Source organism: Hyperolius riggenbachi, chromosome 1 (genome assembly GCF_040937935.1).
Source record: "Hyperolius riggenbachi isolate aHypRig1 chromosome 1, aHypRig1.pri, whole genome shotgun sequence".
Lineage (NCBI taxonomy): Eukaryota > Metazoa > Chordata > Amphibia > Anura > Hyperoliidae > Hyperolius > Hyperolius riggenbachi.
The window spans coordinates 467,488,345-467,494,344 of record NC_090646.1 but is presented as its reverse complement, the minus strand read 5'-3'; positions in this window follow the sequence as shown (position 1 = coordinate 467,494,344).

The following is a 6,000-nucleotide window of genomic DNA, read 5'->3' as shown; positions in this document are numbered from 1 at the left end:
AACATCATTAAATCCCACCTCGGGTTCTCTTAAAACCGTGAGCCGTGGATTTTGCTGCCCAGGGAGTCAGAGCTTTGAGCTGTAGCTCTTCCTCTACTGGCATCAATCCTCGCGGATCTCCGCCTCTCCCCCACCCCTCTCTGTGAAAGAAGACTAAGAGGGGTGGGAGAGGCGGTGATCAGTGGGGATTGACGCCAGTAGAGGCAGAGCTACAGCCCAAAGCTCTGCCTCTACGAGGAAGCGCTCCTCGATTTTAGTCCTGGGGATTTGGGGGTATAAAGCCCTCATTCTGCATTGGGGATGTGACGTTTTAGCACTCACTATAATACTGAACATAAATAAAAGATAAAAACAGGATTTTAAACTCGCTTCAGGGTCTCTTTAACTGGTGGCTAACATGGAACAATAATCTAGAAAAACCCTTGAAAAAAATCACTGCATATTTGCTGGAGTTTGAGAAGGTTATAGATGAAAACTGCTTTTTTAATTCAGGTCCACTTTAAAAGGTCATCTTAAAGGATACCCGAAGTGACATGTGACATGATGAGATAGACATGTGTTTGTACAGTGCCTAGCACACAAATAACTATGCTGTGTTCCTTTTTTTTTTTTTTCTCTCTCTGTCTGAAAGAGTTAAAGATCAGGTATCTAAGTGGCTGACTCAGTCCTGACAGTCTCACTGATAAGAAATTCCCCTTTTTTACCTCTTTCTTGCTCTCAGCAGCCATTTTCTGCTAGAAAAGTGTTTTAAAGTTGGAATTTCTTATCAGTGAGGGACACACTGTAGTCACTTCCTGTCTGAGTCAGGACTGAGTCAGCCACTTACATACCTGATATTTTACTCTTTCAGACCGAGAAAGAAAAAAAGGAACACAGCATAGTTATTTGTGTGATAGGCACTGTACATACACACGTCTATCTCATTATGTCACATGTCAGTTCAGGTATCCTTTAATGGTAAGGAAGACAACATATATAATGCAACTACTGACTTATTTCTAAAAATTGCACTTGACTGATTGTTGCGCTGATCCTCTGCCTGTAATGCTTTCTGAATCATTGACCCAGAACAGGTGAGTATACGGACTGCATGCATGTTGCAGGTGGATTACAAACTCACCGCTGCAGCTAAAACATCAGGTTACTAAAAATGTTTTACAATCCAGTGCTGCTCCATTAAAACTGAAGTTAAAAAAAAAAGTAATCATTCTTGTATGACAACATGTTGCAGGCTGGACTTCTTTCTTTCTACATACACTGCGCTGTGCCTCACTGCTGCAAACAGTGCTATAGATTTACTACGAAAGTTTCGCCATAGGAATTGTGGGGTTGTTGCCAAAACCTTATGCTCAATAAAGAAGTCAACAGCGCCCAAATTCATTTCACCAGAAACACTTCCTATATCTATATATTGCTGCATATTGATATGTGGCCCTGCCCTCTCAGTGATGCTTAGCCTAGGCTATTTATCTATGCAAAATTTTCCTCCCAGAGCATTCTGGGAGACCAGGTTTTATTTTCCCTGGCTTCGGAATTCTCAGAAACAAACATTCCGCAGAGCTGCACCTGGCGGGCATAAAGATGTCGCCACCTGTGATAAACGTTACAATCTAAATCAGGGTGAGTAAAGATTTTACAATGAGCAAACACTGACTAAACATTTTATAAATTAATATTGTAAAAAAAAAAATAAGCAATTTTATTCATTACGTTATTTATACTACAGTTACTCTTTAAGACAAAATGTAGGTTTTGTTTGAATTGATATGAAGTCAGAGGGTGAGACAAAAGGTATATTTTAGGAGTGCTAATTGCGCCGTTAATGCTGCCCAGTTACTGGTGACTTCTGAATGACCGATTACTTGTATAAAAGTGGGTGAGTCAATAAACACAACCACCAGGGGTTTCTGTGATTTGTCCTGTTACAGCGGGCCCTACATATACATGATTCTGACGCTATAAAGCACTGCAGAACAGTAATAATGCATAATAATAAATATTAGGAAGAGGCTAATCAGCCCCTGTTCTAACTAGGCCTGGTCCTAACGTACAATTTGACAGCACAAAATACTTGTTAAAACATTTGTGTTTGTAAAAATTTCCATTGAATTCAAAACCGTAGATTTTAGGATTGAAAGTGAGTTCCCAAATGCCACAGTTCATCTCTAATTATCCACAGACATTCCATCTCTTGCTTTGACCACAGCGCCAGTACTAATAGCAGCCATGCTTCGTAAGTGAATGGAAGCTCTATTGATGTCAGTGAAGTCCCACTGCTGCAAGCCATGAAAATGAGTATTGCTAGATCTCAAGAACATAGGGGCCATTTTATAAAGAAGCAATAAAATGCAGCTTTTAATTTCTTTGTATATGAAAGTATCTTTATTCAGTTAAAGTGGACCTGAACTCTTGCACAGGACAGAAGGAAAACGTAGAGAAATGCACCGTGTATGTATCATCTTTGTCTAATCACAAGCAGGGATGCTCTAACGAGTAATAACGAGTGTGTAAACACTCGAAATCATGATTTAAATGATCATTAATTAGCTCAGGTGTGCGGCAGGGACATAAGGGGTTAGTTACCCATTTTTCCGCTTCCTCCATGCGCTCCAAATAGCTTGCATGCGTCCTATTGGACGCGTTGCAAGCCTCACTGTGGGCACTTCCTCCTTCAAGCCGGAAGGAGGAAGTGCGTGGTGATGAGGCTTGCAACACGTCCAATAGGACGCATGCAAGCTATTTGGAGCGCATGGAGGACGCGGAATTATGGATAACTAACCCCTTGTGTCCCCACCGCACTCCTGAGCTAATTAATGCTCATTTAAATCATGAATTCCAGTGTTTACACAACACACTCGTTATTACTCCTGAGAGCATCCCTGATCACAAGCTGTAATTTGATCTCTCCCCTGTGTCACACGACTGCCACGGCAGATAAGTCAATTTGAAAGCACAGGCTGTTAACAATATGTCTTATTATATGTATTTTTATAGGTTATTATACTGTTGGGCATCTTTTAGAATAGAGAGGACGTTCTGAGTTCAGGTCCGCTTTATCCTCCAACAACATGCAGCAACATTTATTTTTTTTTGTCCTTGCCACTGCTTGATAAAGACTGAGGGAAGACTCTTTTTCTGCATTAGCCAATCATTATCATGGTGTGTTCCTTTAATTAATGACCTTCAGTTGTAATAACGGGATGCAGAGGTATCAGCTTCACCTGAGATCCGAGACCAGAGGGCCCTCTTTCAGCAACTGCATTTGTGCTTCATTGGAAGTAATGATCACCATGTTCTTTGAAACCCCCTCAGTTCTAGATTATACGAGAGTTTGACAATCATTTTTGTCGGGGAAAATGTTTACAAAACACTCCTGCATGGCCTTTCTTACTTTTCTTTTTTTTCTTTTTTTTTAGGGAGCAGGGGGCGGGGATGTTTAAAGAAAAGGTTTTATTTAAAATATTTTAAGTAAACCTGTGGCATCCACAGGTCTCAAATTTAGATACTTACCTTGCTGAGTTACAGCGACGAGCCCTAGCCCATGTCCCAGCGCTGGAATGACGAGGAGGAGGGGGACAGGGAAAGCTTCTGGATTATCCAGAGATTTCCCTCTACTTAGGTAGACTGGTACACTAAATAAACAAGCTTGCCCCCTTCCAAGTTTCATTATCCAGATTCCAGCTGTCCCACATGCGAGCTAGTAAAATCCATAGATTATGGAGTTTATATGGGGCATGGGCATAACAATCACCCCTGCTACCCGTGCCATCCCAAGGGGGGGCCCTGAGGCTTTGGGGCCCCTCCTCCGTCCTCTGCCCAACTGCAAGTGCAGCCAATTATCAAAGAAACCTCCCCATTCGCTCACAAAAAGGAGCGTGTTTATATTTTTGTGCTGCTTCCAGACACTGTTTCACAGCAGAACGCTCTCTGCTGTTATTTACCGGCTCTCGATTAAAGGAAAACTTAAGGGGAAAAAAAAAAATGACATTTACTCACCCGGGGCATCCCTCAGCCCCCTGAAGCTGGATGGTGCCCTCGCAGCCCCGCTCCGATCGTCCTGTCCCCGCCGGCGGCTACTTTCGGGTTCGGCGACAGCCGCCGACAGGCCGGGAACGCGGCTGATTTTCCGCGTTCCCACTCGCTATATGCTGCTATAGCATATATAGCTACGCTATAGCAGCATATAGCGAGTGGGAACGCGGAAAATCAGCCGCGTTCCCAGCCTGTCGGCGGCTGTCGCCGAACCCGGAAGTAGCCGCCGGCGGGGACAGGACGATCAGAGCGGGGCTGCGAGGGCACCATCCAGCTTCAGGGGGCTGAGGGATGCCCCGGGTGAGTAAATGTCATTTTTTTTTCCCCATAAGTATTCCTTTAAGTGGGGTTCAGGGACCAAGAACGCCCCCATGCTATCGTTTTGCAGGGAGGGGCTATTAAGTCTAGGCACGCCCCTGATTTGAGGCTCCACCTCTTGACCAGTAACAACCCACATGGTCCATAATATTGAAGGCCAGTCTGCAAAAGTGCCTCCCTTCGTATTCATCGCTGCTGCAATCCACCATTGCAATTATCAACATCCCCTTTGGCTGGAATTTGAATTTCCCACCAAAGATCCTTATTGGTGCGAATTGTGGACCGATTTTCCGCTAAAGCTAAGCAGTTCATTTGGATGTATATTTCTTTACCTTACTAAAAGGGTCACAGAGTGCCAATTAACTAGTTTTTTTCCTGGAGTATTGTGTATTCATAGTGAAGCAGAGACCGAGATGAGGTGAATCCCTGTCCTGCATGCTTTTTGACCCCAAGTTGAAGAGAATAATAATAACTGTACTGATTGGGACATCACAACACCTGGCTTATGCAGATGATATAGACTTGTTAAGAGAAACACTAATTGAAATCTTGAGTTTATCAGATGAAGATTTCCATCAATCTGCATTTACATATGAAAATGAAATACATGGTAATGAGATGTCACAGTGATACGCAACAGGAACCGCTTGATGTTAATAAGAAGACTATGAAAGAGTGGAAAGTTTTATCTACCTGGGAACTATAATCACCAAGCAAAATGAGGTCAGCAAAGAGATACAAGCAGACATAAGCTCTGGTAATAGAAACTATTTGCAGTTTAGCCTGCAACACCCTCAACAATCACATCTTCCATCAAGGAGTAGTAAAAAAAATGTTTTACACAAAACCTGTATTTGTAAGCATCTGGGGAACTCCTTTACCTCATTAAAACCGAAGAGGCTTTTAATACGTTTGATGAAACATCTTCTAGGACACTAAAAGGTGTCCAGTTGAAGCTATCTTATTTTTTTATTTGAATATAAATATATACATCTAGCAGATACAAAACAAATATGTGAGATTTCCCTGATCAGAAACCCATTTATAAGCTAAAACCTGATGGGTTGCTTTGTGCCAATGTTTTACTTTTGCTGCTTGACCATATGTATTTTGATAGACTAGTTCCCTCTGGGCAGTTCTAGAGGTGGCTGTAGCTGTGGCGTACATAGGGGCTGGTGGCAGGAACGATCCACTCTGGGATGTCACCATGGTACGAGGGTGACACCAGAGACCTCCTGCCACTGCCAGAGTGCAGAGTATTGCGAGCGGAAGCCACAGTGTGCCATTAACTCACCTGCTACACCGCCACAGTCCTGCGATGTCCGATGCTCTCCCCCTAGTTCTGGCATCTCTTCCTGCATGCTTGTAATCATGTGATGCAGGAAATCACAGTGGGCGCTAGGGGGAGAGTTGAACGGTCACAGGAGGACGCATGGATGTGGACTACGGCAGTGTAGCAGGTGAGTTAATGGCACACCGTGGCTTTCGCTCGCAATACTCTGCAGTAGTTAGTGTTAGGTGAAGGTGGGCTGTGGGCAACTATACTAGGAGGCAACCTATACTATGGGCAACTATACTAGGCTACCTATACTGCGGGAAACTATACTAGGCTATCTATACTGCGGGCACTCTTTTAGGCTACCAATACTG